Here is a 16,575-nt window from a genome sequence, read left to right on the forward strand (position 1 = left end):
ACTGGTCTGCGCACAAACACACTCCATGTTTCTGTTGATCTGAATGATTATGGTATTTTCATAGGTTTTAGTTTAATGAAACAAATCAATCTTCTTCTACTCAAAAAACTGATCATGACAGAGACATGAAGATTCATCATGAGACTGATCAACAGGACATTTTAAATCAGAGTAAAGTTGTTTCTAAAACTTTAACGTTACTCATTTATTAATGTAAATAAAAACAAACACTTCTGTCTTCTAAATCTGTTCAACTCTAACGCTGCATGAATGAAGTTAGCAGCTGGAAAACATCTCTGTGTGAGAGTGATTCAAACAACACCAATAAAATACCACTGATGTGTTTTACGTGGATTTCAAACAGTACAGATGTTATTCTGATATGAAATGTCGATGTTTTATAGTTTGTAAATAAAGGCACCTCCATATTGGAGCCACTGCGTGGCAGTGATGCATCCTTGAACCTGTGTGACTTTGCCTGTGTGACAACAAAACTATCGACTACACTACTCACTAACTTCACAACACAAAACACTAACTTTAAACTCCAAACACGCTAAAAGTCACAATTCTTTCACATCTCAAAACTTTCTTTCTCTCTCTCGCTCTTTTGCTCTCTCTCTCTTTCGCTGCCATCACTCATAAAACTTCTCCGCCTTTCTAAACAATCAAATGCCATGATGCCGTATTATTTTTTTTTTATTTGATTTACCGTTTTTCCCCCAGTAAATATAAACAACAATAGTATTCAGGAAAAAGCTTTACGTATATATTTTTTTCATAACTCTGGTTTTATAGCCTATCAACACAATTTAAAAACTAGTATATAGTTTGAAGTCCACACTTTTTATACAAAAATGGAGAATCGGGGTTGTTTTGGGTTGAAAGCATCTTGTTACTATGTCATCTTAAATTGGTCATGCGGTTGGTTTACCTTGACTATTTTATTCTTCCTCAGCCAATCAGCAGCACAATCGTCTGTGTTGAAAAATAGTAATGAGTCCACACCGCATTTTCTTGTTAGTAACAGCGTTTTAATGATAGAAATGGTAATTATTCAGATTAGTTACTGTTATTCCCATCACTGATAATGACACAATTATTTCTACCACTAATCATTTCTACCACTCATAAATGGTAAATGGACTGATTCTTATATAGCGCTTTTCTACTCTCCTGGAGTACTCAAAGCGCTGTATGCAACGCTGTATACAAACTAGTGACGGTATTTAATAATCTATATCCACAAATGAAAATTGTAAATAAATGACATTAGATGAGCACAAATCTACGGAAGAGGATTAGGGCCACTGGAAAAAAAAAAGGATTCTGACTTTAATCTCAGAATTCTGACTTTAATCTCAGAATTCTGACTTTAATCTCAGAATTCTGACTTTTTTCTCAGAATTATGACTTTAATCTCAGAATTCTGACTTTTTTCTCAGAATTATGACTTTAATCTCAGAATTATGACTTTTTTCTCAGAATTCTGACTTTAATCTCAGAATTATGACTTCAATCTCAGAATTCTGACTTTTTTCTCAGAATTCTGACTTTAATCTCAGAATTTTGAGGTGGGCACCTGCAGGCTTCCAGCTTCAGTGACAGCGATGTGTCCAGTTTGGCAGGTGGAGAACTAATTCACTAAATATGGTGGATATAAGTGATTTTTTGCGTGGCCGAGGGGTCCCGAAGATGCTATTTTATTAATGGAAGAGCAGAAGGTGAGTAACAAAAAGAGAAATCGTTTGGTGTCTCCTAGGGTGGCTGTAGCTCAGGTGGTAGAGCAGGTCATCTACTGATCGGAAGGTTGGTGGTTCGAGTCCTGGCTTCCCCTAGTCTGCATGCCAAATATCCTTGGGCAAGATACTAACCCAAAATTGCTCTCCGATGCATCCATCGGAGTATGAATGTGTGTGAATGTCAGTTGTGCTTGTGCGAATGGGTGTGAATGGGTGAATGCACAAGTTGTGTAAAGCGCTTTGAGTGCTCAGAAGAGTGGAAAAGCGCTATATAAGAACTAGTCCATTTACCATTTCTACAGGAAAACAGTTACGGTTAGCATGCTTGTTAGCTTATAATGTTATATAGGAATGAACGTGTTTCACGATGTTACAGTATACTAGGTGAATTGACGTTTTATTTTATTGTTCTACTATTTCAGAGTTTTTCAAGGCAGTTAAACGGAGCTGTGTTACAGATGCTAGCCGCCTGCCAATATCACTGATATATTTGATGTGTACAAGTAAGTTACACTTAGTACAGCGGAGGGGAGAAACTGTAATGAATGTTTATGCGGATATTTCACTCAGAAAAATGGGTGGCGTTCATACACAGCCACCAACACAGCCCTGGTTGTTGTTCTGACGGTGGCCGACTGACGATCCCTTCACAACATGTTAGCTAACACAAACTAATGTAGTGCATGTAACTGTGTGTATACATTAGTGGTACAGTGTCGGAAGAAATGAGCAAACTGTTAACTGTTTATAATGTCAGAATGACATCATCGTTCTCCTGCACTGTGTAATGTATGTCAGCTCAAGAAGGAAATCATATCTTATACTCTGAGCTGCCCAGTGCACTTAACGCCTACGTGTGGAAATGGTAGGCTACACTACAGTTAACTACCGGTAAAAAACTTAATACAGTATTTGATTTTTTTTTTTTTATAGAACAATAAAATAAAAAGTGCTGGCTGAGGAGCGCTGCCGCGTTGAACTTTGACCTCGGAGTGACGTGACGTTTGTTCGCACAACCAATAGAAGTGCAGAAAGTCGCAAATCAGGCATATTGTTCGCATAAACACAAAAGTAAATAAATAAATAACGAAATAATCCCGATATTGTGCCAAAGACTGATTTACAATGTTACTTTGTGTTCTATGTGTAATACCTTTGCTTAAATGACTAAATGGACTGTGTATTTATGACTCTGCGTTATAGTCCTGCATACATAAGTAACATTCATATGTACAGATAAAAATGTACAGAGATATGTACACAAGCGTGTACACAAAAGTCTACTGCTGATCGAGCTGCTCAGTGGTCGTACAGTCTCATGCAGAGAGCGTGGAGGTGTTGTCCGTTGCCATTCCACCACTCCAGCAGACCACAACATAAAAGACAGCAGACGCCACCACAGTGTCGTAGAACATCCTTAGAAGACGTACTACCTACATCATAACCAATCAAGTCCTGCTTTTTTTAAATACAGAAGAGGATTTATTATTTACTGAAAGGCTATGCCTTAGTTTGCTTCTTTCATTATTGTGTTTCGCCCTCCATAAAATAGATAGCTTTTCTGACAACTACAGTCAGTACTCTCCTACTGGCATTAGCAGTGACCTAACAGCCTTAACCGTAATATTGCTTTGCAGTGTAAATGTTGCAGAAAATGACTGTCTTTTCTTTCTTCTTGTGTGCAGATTGACTGTGACGTCATAGCACTGATGGATGACGCAACTTTGGCAAACTACATGCCCTCGTACGGAGACCGAATTGCCCTCTTCAATTTCTGCAAAAGCAAGCAACCACTGTCAAAAAGAAAACTAGGACTTCTGCAAAAAGTTTGTGAGAAAATGCAAACCAGAAAAGAAAGTCCAAAGGAGAACACTTCACATACAGATGCAGGAATAAGACAGACAAAGAAGCAAAAAGCAACACGAAATGTTGAGATAGGATGGATACACAGTGATGGAAAAATAGCCAAACAGGTGAGAGCGAAGCAGGGAGGTGGCACTAGAAAATTCAAATGGCCACTGATGCTGGATTAAAAGATATTGTTCAGGAAGGAAAGAAACTTTTTTTTCCTGATGGCATATCTCCTAAGGGATGTGAAACAGATTTTGAGTTTGAGGTTTGGGACTTTAAACAGAACCACCTTACTGATGATACCTGCCAGTCTATTGGCAATATGTATGAGGCAGCGAGACTGACAATGTTACGCTTCTACATTGCAACAAAACCAAAAAATCCTGAAGAAGATGCCAGCGAGACATCTGAAGTGGTGTTTGTCTCAGCAAACAGTGGCAGTGACATTAATCCATTGCAAGTGGGGGAAGTCAGGGGTAATTTTGATGAAGTCATCGCTGGTTCAGGAATTTTAGATGATCCAGAAATTACTTTTGGTCCAATTTTTGATGCTGAAGAAGATACAGAAGACACATTAGTCTATGAGGGTTTTCTTGTCCCCCTCAGTCCACCTAATTCAGAGAACGTAATAACAATCACCATATGTCATACTGACACTTTACATGACATGATTACTGCTTTCTTTGATGAGGAGATTTTGAGCAAAACACTGAATGTGAAGCGCATACTTCCAGACAACACAGAAGAACCAGGCACTGGATCAGGAATACTAAGAGATGTACTCACATGCTTCTGGCATGAATTTTATGAGCGATGCACCCTACGTGCAACCGTTAAAGTGCCATTCATTCGCCATGATTTTCCTGCTGAAAAATGGAAGGCAGTTGGGCGAATACTCTTGAAAGGTTACCAAGAATGTCAGTATTTTCCAAATAAACTTTCAATCCCTTTTCTGGAACAAGTGCTTTTCAGTGGTGTTTACAGTGATCTTAAAGCACACTTTCTACAGTTTGTCAGCAGCCAAGAATGTGATGTTTTGATGGAAGCAGTAAAAGATTTCTCTGCAGTTGACTTGGATGATCTTGTGGAAGTTCTTGACAGTTATGGCTGTAGAAAAAGAATCACTGCTGAGACTCTTCCTACAATCCTTGATGAAATACCACACAAAGAGCTTGTCCAAAAACCATTGTTTGTTATTGACTGCTGGAGGGAGATCATCGACTCCCATATCTCCCTCAGTCCGGAGGGTCTGACCAAATTATTCTCTGAACTGCAACCAAAAAGAAGTGAAAAATCATCTCAAAAGATTCATCAGAGAGCTGGATAACATTAAACTTCAGAAATGTATGCGTTTCTGCACCGGATCTGACCTTATAGTAACAAACAGTATTTATGTGGAATTTCAAGATATGACAGAATTTACAAGAAGACCAGTCGGACACACGTGTGGGAATGTTCTGCAGCTAGCTAACAGCTATGAAAACTTCCCAGACTTTCGTTCTGAATTTAATGCAGTTCTTGAAAGTAATGTCTGGGTGATGGACATTGTTTACTCTCACAGCAATGCGCTACATTTGAACTGCTCATGCACACTAGACCATAACTGTAAAGAGATGTTAGGAATATGTATTTTTATGTATTTTGAACTTATACAGTATACTTTTTTTAATTAGAGAGAAGTTTCTCATCTCTGTTAGAAGTCCAGTTTTGGCTAATATTTCATTTTGTTTTATCATTTTGAGTTTTACATGATACAGTCACAAAACAAAACGAACGGGTACACTGTTTACTACCATATCCAGAGCTGTCTTCACCAAATCCAAGCTTTCCAGCTGTAAGACAGAAACCTTCAGCAAAAGCATGAAGAAAGATTATTAAAGATCTATAAACTATAATTAAACTGCTCTTAAACTTTCTTTGATGCACCATGTGTGGTGTGAGAGCTCAGCACAGTCAAATACTTTTGTAAGTAATTAGTAGTAAGACTAATTCATTCAGATGGTATTTTCTTATTAGGTCAGGGCTAAAACTGAACATAGTTATAACGTAAAAGTACTGCTGTTATGCAACACTGTATTGTAAAAGGAATAAGTACAATTTTATACTTTAGCATTTGTCATGTCTGAAAATATTTTGCTTTACAGTATATGCAATTTTTAGTTAAGGTAGGTTAAGGTATCAAAGTTTGTCATTTGTTGTTGATTACAAAGGTTCCATTTCAAGTTGGTGAAAATATTTTTTAAAATTCCAGTATTTTCTTAATGCCATATTGTTTCTAAGCATACCTGTTATTCATCCATCAAATTCATTCAAGCTGCTTAAAGGATTCAGTCTGTTTTGAAGACGGTTATTGATTACTGAGATCATAAATAAACACTGTACAGTTCAGTGCAGTGGTCAAGTGCTGTGATTATTCAGGCATCCTTTTGTAATGCCAAATTGTCATGTTCTCAGATATAGTATTAATCTTAACACCTGAAAAAATGTCTTGTTACTGCCAGAAATTATGCATTTTTATTTGTATGCATGTATGTTCTCAGCCATTCACACTTGTTTTTATTTCTATACCATAGATGACACTGGAGGAATATGTGATACCACAATAGCCAGTGTTCATGGTCTTTACAGTAAGTCACTGATGTATACTGATGCATAACAAGACTGTATGAAATCTATAAGTTTGTTTTAAAAGTTGAGTCATTCTTGTTACAGGGCAGCTTTTTTTCAATAAAATGTTACTGTACACAGTACATTTGTATTGTTGTTTTGAATTTGTTCATCAAGCTCCTTATCTATTTGAACATGCCAGAATTCAAGAGACTGCCACACATGAGCTCAGTAACATGGAAGAATACCATTTATTTTTAATTTCAAACATTTCATAAAGATACACAAATATAAATGTAAAACATGTTGCACTTAATGTGACAATAACTTGGTTCCACTTGCAGGAACTGTTTTGTTGCACTGTTGCTGGGATACTACAAATAAAAGTCAAAATATTTTTGGTATGTTTCTTATCATTTTAGGATTCATGATATAAAGGAGCCTTGTGTACGACAGCTCACACTGAATCAGTATAGCAATGACTCATGGTCATTTTACATGAAAACCAGCTAAAATATCTTACAACTAACAAGTGAAATACATTAATAATTAAGTGATGGACCTTCATATGGGTAAATGATTATAATAGCTTTGCTTTAATATAATTGCACTAAAAGCTCCCCAAAAGGCATAACGACTTTAAATATTAACAATGATACGTTTATAGAAACATGCTGTTGTCAAGACCTAGAACTGTTAATGCTACTATGGTTTGCTGAAACATACCACAGATAACCCGGGCACTTAGCATATCATATGCTGGTGCCTGGGTTTCCATCCATGAATATTAAGAGTAAAGGTTGATACAGAAAACAATGAGCGGGGAGCTGGTCAGTTTATATTTTATATACTATGCACATGTCTGGCAACAAAACACAGAAATTTATATTGCAATTTACTGGTAGGCAGGTTTACACCACTTATGATTCAATCAAAAATATAACATTTGTAAATGCAGTTTAATGTATGGCCTTTTAATAGGATTGACATGTTTCATAACTGACTGATAATATCACAATATTCAGCTTTTTCAAAGTAATATATAAACACTTCTGTTTAATGGTAGTGTGAATGTAGAAAAACAATCAAATTTGGGGGGGGGAGATACCAACCAAACTGTATTTATTACTATGATCAACATAAAATGATACTAGTTGGTGCTGACCTCCTATCAGCACTCTGAATTTACATTACAGCAGAAATAAGCAGCAATATTCTGAGAGAATGACCTGAAAAATGGCATGTTCGGTCACACCTAAAAGATGTCTTTCATTTAATGCAGTGCAGAAATACCTGCATAAAAGGTACCTGTAAGACATGGCACCTACTATCAAATCACGTTATCAAGATAAAGAGAAATATTTTGTATTTATTTGTACATTTACACACTGAAGTTCCTTAAATACTTTGCAGTATTTCTTCTCTTAACCTAATATACAGATCCGCAGCACCAAGTGGATCTCCTGGGGCATCCCATTCATTTTCTACCATAAGCAGACAACACAGTTCAAAGACTGTTTCATCACAGGGGTGTTGACCTTTTGGGCTACACTCTTCCATACACAAAGTGATATCCTCCATAGAAATAGGCTTCAGTCTATCCTCAGCACTATGCAGCTCTGGAAATGAGTACATTACTACTGGTTGACCCAATGCTGCACTATCACTTGGCCGGATTTTGTGCGAGTTCCATGCATTCACAACTTCATCAAGTTCATCCTACATGAAAAACAACACAATATAAGTATATGAAACAGACCATGTACCAGTAGATTTAGCCAAAGTTGAGGCTTATTAACTCATTAATCAACAGACATAGAAAGTGACCTCTAATTAATGTAAAACCAAGCAGCAACAACAAAATAGCACTTTCACTAAACAGCACATGGACACAGAATGATGCTGCATGATTCTACTGTTGAATAGATAGCCCAACACTTTATACTCAGTGTGCAATGATTCTACAATATATTTTCAATAGAGAATTAACCAAATGATAGGATTGCTTTCTGAAACCGTGCCCAAAGGACCACTAGGTAACAGACTCCATAGTAATTTAAACCATGTGGCAATAAAAAAAAAAAAAATGCTCCATGCACCTGTGCTGAGAAAGGTGCAGTTACTTCCACCAATAACATGAATACAATTCCATCAAAGTATTAAAATGGAATCCCAAAAAGTTGATTCTGTTCATCTGGATGTAGCGTTTTCAGTGTGAGAAATGTTCTGTCAAAAAAATTCCTTACCTGGCTGATTGAGCATGCATCAAGACATATTAACTCATTCACTGCCATTGACGTCTATAGCCGTCAATTGCAGTGAATGAGTCAATGGGTTTAACTCATTCACTGCCAATGGCTGGCAGTGAATGAGTTAAAATGGAAATAAAATTCATATTTAATTTAAAGAAAAAAAAAAGTTCTAACCATATTTATATTTTCTATTTATGCAGCTAAGACATTACATAGCATGAGCACATGCTTTTACCTGAATAAGATTGAGAAAGCAGAATTGGATAAGACTTTTGTCCAAAAAATCCCCTGTGAAGTGGCCATCATCCTGAAAAGTTTGAAATAAGTTCATCCAAAATTGTGCACTCTGTTTGCGTAGGGTAGCCCACCATCCTTCTATACGTTGGTTGGCCGTACTTCTTCCGTAAAGGAAACTTTTCTCACCTGCAAAACTGTCTGTGTGGTTTCTCCGTAAAAACATCTGCATTTGTTCGACACAACCATTTTCGGTACCTCGGTCAGCACATAACCTTTCTGGACATCCACTGATGCATGAAACTGTTTTCAGAAAATAACTTGCAATCAATTTAGGGTCATTGTTTGTGGTATAAGCCTCCATCCATAAAACATGGCGGCTAAAACCATCTATGCAGCCACTGATAGCAATACCATATGGTTTCAACTTGTCATAGCCATCCATGTGCCAGAGAGCATTTGGCCCTCTGCAGCTGTACTGTCGTCTTCTCAACCATCGAGCTCGTCTCAGTTCCACACCTTGAGGGTCAAGCAATTTGATTATGCATCTTACAGTATCTTGTGACACCACAAATCCATGTTGAATTGCACGTAGATGTAGCCAACGATAACCTTGCATCTGTCCATTTGTCATGATCTCTTGTTGGACAAAGGCTAGCACTTCCTCGAAGTTTGATTGATTCTTCCTTCTAAAAAGCCCAAGTCTTTTACAAATTCTCTTTAGAGTTCGAACACTTATAATTGTCTGATGACTATGGGCTAAAATTGAAAGTATTTCTTTGTTACTGAAAGAAAGTCTGAAATACAGTCTTATTAAGTCATGCAAATCTGATATGTCAGCCACTGTTTCTCTCACTTTGATAGGTGAACTTTTTGCAGAAGTCCTAGTTTTCTTTTTGACAGTGGTTGCTTGCTTTTGCAGAAATTGAAGAGGGCAATTCGGTCTCCGTACGAGGGCATGTAGTTTGCCAAAGTTGCGTCATCCATCAGTGCTATGACGTCACAGTCAATCTGCACACAAGAAGAAAGAAAAGACAGTCATTTTCTGCAACATTTACACTGCAAAGCAATATTACGGTTAAGGCTGTTAGGTCACTGCTAATGCCAGTAGGAGAGTACTGACTGTAGTTGTCAGAAAAGCTATCTATTTTATGCAGGGCGAAACACAATAATGAAAGAAGCAAACTAAGGCATAGCCTTTCAGTAAATAATAAATCCTCTTCTGTATTTAAAAAAAGCAGGACTTGATTGGTTATGATGTAGGTAGTACGTCTTCTAAGGATGTTCTACGACACTGTGGTGGCGTCTGCTGTCTTTTATGTTGTGGTCTGCTGGAGTGGTGGAATGGCAACGGACAACACCTCCACGCTCTCTGCATGAGACTGTACGACCACTGAGCAGCTCGATCAGCAGTAGACTTTTGTGTACACGCTTGTGTACATATCTCTGTACATTTTTATCTGTACATATGAATGTTACTTATGTATGCAGGACTATAACGCAGAGTCATAAATACACAGTCCATTTAGTCATTTAAGCAAAGGTATTACACATAGAACACAAAGTAACATTGTAAATCAGTCTTTGGCACAATATCGGGATTATTTCGTTATTTATTTATTTACTTTTGTGTTTATGCGAACAATATGCCTGATTTGCGACTTTCTGCACTTCTATTGGTTGTGCGAACAAACGTCACGTCACTCCGAGGTCAAAGTTCAATGCGGCAGCGCTCCTCAGCCAGCACTTTTTATTTTATTGTTCTATAAAAAAAAAAAATCAAATACTGTATTAAGTTTTTTACCGGTAGTTAACTGTAGTGTAGCCTACCATTTCCACACGTAGGCGTTAAGTGCACTGGGCAGCTCAGAGTATAAGATATGATTTCCTTCTTGAGCTGACATACATTACACAGTGCAGGAGAACGATGATGTCATTCTGACATTATAAACAGTTAACAGTTTGCTCATTTCTTCCGACACTGTACCACTAATATATACACACAGTTACATGCACTACATTAGTTTGTGTTAGCTAACATGTTGTGAGGGGATCGTCAGTCGGCCACCGTCAGAACAACAACCGGGGCTGTGTTGGTGGCTGTGTATGAACGCCACCCATTTTTCTGAGTGAAATATCCGCATAAACATTCATTACAGTTTCTCCCCTCCGCTGTACTAAGTGTAACTTACTTGTACACATCAAATATATCAGTGATATTGGCAGGCGGCTAGCATCTGTAACACAGCTCCGTTTAACTGCCTTGAAAAACTCTGAAATAGTAGAACAATAAAATAAAATGCAACGAACCCATCTGGGATGATCCTGCGATCAACAACAGTTAAAACGTCAATTCACCTAGTATACTGTAACATCGTGAAACACGTTCATTCCTATATAACATTATAAGCTAACAAGCATGCTAACCGTAACTGTACTGTAACTGTTTTCCTGTAGAAATGGTAAATGGACTAGTTCTTATATAGCGCTTTTCCACTCTTCTGAGCACTCAAAGCGCTTTACACAACTTGTGCATTCACCCATTCACACCCATTCGCACAAGCACAACTGACATTCACACACATTCATACTCCGATGGATGCATCGGAGAGCAATTTTGGGTTAGTATCTTGCCCAAGGATATTTGGCATGCAGACTAGGGGAAGCCAGGACTCGAACCACCAACCTTTCGATCAGTAGATGACCTGCTCTACCACCTGAGCTACAGCCACCCTAGGAGACACCAAACGATTTCTCTTTTTGTTACTCACCTTCTGCTCTTCCATTAATAAAATAGCATCTTCGGGACCCCTCGGCCACGCAAAAAATCACTTATATCCACCATATTTAGTGAATTAGTTCTCCACCTGCCAAACTGGACACATCGCTGTCACTGAAGCTGGAAGCCTGCAGGTGCCCACCTCAAAATTCTGAGATTAAAGTCAGAATTCTGAGAAAAAAGTCAGAATTCTGAGATTGAAGTCATAATTCTGAGATTAAAGTCAGAATTCTGAGAAAAAAGTCATAATTCTGAGATTAAAGTCATAATTCTGAGAAAAAAGTCAGAATTCTGAGATTAAAGTCATAATTCTGAGAAAAAAGTCAGAATTCTGAGATTAAAGTCAGAATTCTGAGATTAAAGTCAGAATTCTGAGATTAAAGTCAGAATCCTTTTTTTTTTCCAGTGGCCCTAATCCTCTTCCGTAGATTTGTGCTCATCTAATGTCATTTATTTACAATTTTCATTTGTGGATATAGATTATTAAATACCGTCACTAGTTTGTATACAGCGTTGCATACAGCGCTTTGAGTACTCCAGGAGAGTAGAAAAGCGCTATATAAGAATCAGTCCATTTACCATTTATGAGTGGTAGAAATGATTAGTGGTAGAAATAATTGTGTCATTATCAGTGATGGGAATAACAGTAACTAATCTGAATAATTACCATTTCTATCATTAAAACGCTGTTACTAACAAGAAAATGCGGTGTGGACTCATTACTATTTTTCAACACAGACGATTGTGCTGCTGATTGGCTGAGGAAGAATAAAATAGTCAAGGTAAACCAACCGCATGACCAATTTAAGATGACATAGTAACAAGATGCTTTCAACCCAAAACAACCCCGATTCTCCATTTTTGTATAAAAAGTGTGGACTTCAAACTATATACTAGTTTTTAAATTGTGTTGATAGGCTATAAAACCAGAGTTATGAAAAAAATATATACGTAAAGCTTTTTCCTGAATACTATTGTTGTTTATATTTACTGGGGGAAAAACGGTAAATCAAATAAAAAAAAAATAATACGGCATCATGGCATTTGATTGTTTAGAAAGGCGGAGAAGTTTTATGAGTGATGGCAGCGAAAGAGAGAGAGAGCAAAAGAGCGAGAGAGAGAAAGAAAGTTTTGAGATGTGAAAGAATTGTGACTTTTAGCGTGTTTGGAGTTTAAAGTTAGTGTTTTGTGTTGTGAAGTTAGTGAGTAGTGTAGTCGATAGTTTTGTTGTCACACAGGCAAAGTCACACAGGTTCAAGGATGCATCACTGCCACGCAGTGGCTCCAATATGGAGGTGCCTTTATTTACAAACTATAAAACATCGACATTTCATATCAGAATAACATCTGTACTGTTTGAAATCCACGTAAAACACATCAGTGGTATTTTATTGGTGTTGTTTGAATCACTCTCACACAGAGATGTTTTCCAGCTGCTAACTTCATTCATGCAGCGTTAGAGTTGAACAGATTTAGAAGACAGAAGTGTTTGTTTTTATTTACATTAATAAATGAGTAACATTAAAGTTTTAGAAACAACTTTACTCTGATTTAAAATGTCCTGTTGATCAGTCTCATGATGAATCTTCATGTCTCTGTCATGATCAGTTTTTTGAGTAGAAGAAGATTGATTTGTTTCATTAAACTAAAACCTATGAAAATACCATAATCATTCAGATCAACAGAAACATGGAGTGTGTTTGTGCACAGACCAGTGTTGGAGTCCACAGTCATCTCCTCTCTGGTCAGAGCAGCGGACTGCAGATTCACCCACTTCCTGTAAGCAGACTGTCGTTATTGGACATCAGGCTGAGCTCTCAACAACCAGTTGCACAGTGAAGCCCTGAGCTTTACATCATGCAGTAGCAGGTGAACAGCCTGTGAGACAGTCTCATTCTTCCGTCTTATTTTGGATCGAATAGGCATTTGCTGGGAAGGTCTATGCCATCCCGCTCACCTCTTTCCTGCACACGTTGTCTTCACCGCCTTTTGTGCCAAGGCTGAGTGACCTAAGCATCTCTACTGGCAGGTGATGTATCACTGAGGTTGTGTTGTGCCAGTGCACCTCAGCCGTCTTAGATCATGTGTCTGCAGCAGGTTTTTCCTCAACGGGTCTAAAGATCAGCTTCATAAATGATTTTCTGTTTGTTTGTGAAATCTGATCATTCGCCCCATCAAAATAGAGAAACCTCTGTGTGGCAGCCATCTTTTTTTGGGTCAAGACAGCAAACAGAATCTGAAGGTTTGTGATTGTCGTCACAAAGCCGAGGATTCAAAGCAGAGATACGCCGTCAGATTCCCGAGCTCCTGGGCCCTGTTTCAGGAAGCCGGTTTAGTGGAAAAACTGAGTAAGTATACCCTGAGTTAACGAAAACTCTGGGTTTTCGGTTTCACAAAGCGAGTTCAGCTGCAGCCTGAGTGAGTCACTATGACGACACACGCCGTGAAGCTAACCTGCCCCCTAGCAGGTTTACTACAACTAACCCTGACTGTCTCCGCCCCTTTGTCGGAAACCTGACAGTAGGAAGTGTCGGACATGGCGTGCCACTTCCTTGAAGAGCCAGTAGATCGTGAAGCCCCAATTCTCCGCAGAGCTCTCCGCCGGGAGAGAGTGATCAGAGCGCGTTTGGACATTTTATCATTTCCTGATGATTTTCTGTGCGAACGTTACCGTGTCTCAGCACAATCTATAAGTTATTTGGATAACATCCTCAGGCCATATATTACGCATGTGACACATCGTGGACATTCTCTCAGTTCTGTACATATTATTTGTATTGCACTTCGGTTTCTTGCAAACGGGAGCTTTCTGTATAATATTGGTGACGCTGAGCACGTTTCCAAGGCTACCGTCTGTCGGGCAGTCAGGAATGTTACAGTTGCACTGAAACGTCTCCTGTACTCGTCTGTGGTGTTCCCCGGTCACAGACCCACAAGATTTATCAAAGAGGGATGCCACAAAATTGCAGGTATCAGGATGACCAAAACTTAATGTATGATGTGGTGATACTTGGACTACTACTTAAATTTTACATTTATTTTCAGGGTTCCCAGGCGTGATTGGCTGTACAGATGGCACTCACATTCCAATCATTGCTCCTTCAGTAAATGAAGGAGACTATGTGAACAGGAAGTCTTTCCACAGCATTAATGTACAGGTACATAGTTCCCTGTAGCATTTCAAACTAACAAATTATTTCATTATAGTAATGGATGCTAATTTGTGTTCTCTGCACTGTGAAGATCATATGTGATGCTGCCAACATTATCACAAATGTGGAAGCCAAGTGGCCAGGCTCTGTCCATGACTCACAAATATTCCGTGAATGTACACTGAGCACAAAATTTGGACATGGTGAGTTGAGAATACTTTAAAATATATAAAGACCAATTGCTTCAGGGACATTTGAACTGAAGTGTACCCTTCTGTCTTAGGAGAGTTCACTGGCTACTTGCTTGGTGATAGGGGGTATCCATGTTTACCCTATTTGCTTACCCCTTACCCTGACCCTGAACCGGGCCCACAGCAGCGATATAATCTGGCTAATTGCAGGACAAGAGCCAGAATTGAAATGACTATCGGAATGCTTAAGGCCCGGTTCCAGTGCCTGCAAAGACTCAGGGTCACCCCAGAAAGGGCATGTGACATTATTGTGGCATGTGTGATTCTTCACAACATTGCCACAATTAGAGGAGAACACTGTCCTTCTGAACCAAACATCAGCAGTGATCCAAACCATGAACATCCTGACCCTCCTACGGACATACAAGATGGAAGCGCAGTCAGAGACACCATATGTCACAATCATTTCTTTTGACCCATCACCTCAACATGTTGAAAGAAGAATAAACAGATTTTCTGTTCAACTGGCTTTATTGGTCGCCTGTATTTCCTGTACACAAAGTATTAAAAGATGTAAACCTCATAAAGTGTCTCTGTTGCTTCCTCCTCTGTAACAGCTGTCAATGTTTCTTCATTATTTTCCTGTAGTAAAGAAATAGACAACATTGCTGTTCTACTGTAAACTCATATAATCTGTGGAGTATTACTCACAACTGCATGTTGGTCTGGCTCAACAGGAGGCTGCACCAGATGCAGTACACCATCACCATCAACTGATAGAATATGAGGTTTATACAGGTCACTTATAACTTACAAGGGACCAAATGGCAATTAACAAACATACCAAGCACCTTACACTTCATTGTCATTATGCTCTCAAAGACAACCAAGACTGAGGCAAGGCAAAATCAGTAGGAAAATAACTTCACTACAAAATAATCCATTATGGTAAAGAGTTTATCAAATGAATGAGTAGCACTGCAAAGGTGACTGTGAAGAAAGGATGTATGCACATCATGTATTATTTTGAATTTACCCCCTATGTAGGCACTTGTGTCTTGCGGGGTTATTGACTCAGAGGATGTCCCCGCAGAGATGCCTTCGGCCACAGGGCGCCCACTGTTTTGGCTGAGGGCCAACTGCTCAGCCTCTGTGAGTGGTGGTGGTGGAGGACCCCCACCTGTTTTTCGGGCCTCCACTTTTTTTCTGTTGGCTATAACGGGCCACATTTGAGCATACAGAGTAAGCAAATATGTACTTGTAATGTGCTCAGATAATTTCAATAAGTGCTTACAGAAAGAAAATTAATGTAACCTCTAACTGCAATTGATTTACATCGGACAAACAGACCAAGCACTATGGCTCATAATACAATTACACCTTACCTGTTTGGACTATATTTTTATATTTCATTTTTACTTGCTGCCAGGAACGTTTGGGGCCTGTTGGGTTGCACCTGCGCTCACATCACATCACAAAATAAAATGTATAAAATAACAAATAAAATAACATATGATAAAATAACGTGTTAAATGGGTGGAAATCCCTAGATCAATGTTTAAATTAACACTCACGCATTGACTCTGTCGGCTATGTTTTGCCATGCATGCTCCCTTTCTTTTGCAGCTGTGGCTGTGTTACTTTTTTCCGCGGAATTTGCATGTTATCGGCATATGCTGCCATCAGAATTTCGGCCTCAAGCGCTGTGAAATACATTGACCGCGCCTTCTTTCCCTCCGTCTCCATGGTGACTCGCTTAATCTGTGC

At 38.6% G+C, this 16,575-nt stretch overlaps 1 long non-coding RNA gene across 1 annotated transcript; it reads left to right on the plus strand.

Annotated features, from left to right (window-relative positions):
• The first annotated feature begins 14,211 nt into the window (after positions 1-14,211).
• LOC145420348 (uncharacterized) lies at positions 14,212-15,395 on the plus strand. Its single transcript, XR_013901649.1, has 2 exons — positions 14,212-14,623; positions 14,709-15,395. It is a non-coding gene; the product is annotated as an uncharacterized LOC145420348 (long non-coding RNA).
• Positions 15,396-16,575: the final 1,180 nt, after the last annotated feature.

Source organism: Astatotilapia calliptera, chromosome 15 (assembly GCF_964374335.1).
Source record: "Astatotilapia calliptera chromosome 15, fAstCal68.1, whole genome shotgun sequence".
Lineage (NCBI taxonomy): Eukaryota > Metazoa > Chordata > Actinopteri > Cichliformes > Cichlidae > Astatotilapia > Astatotilapia calliptera.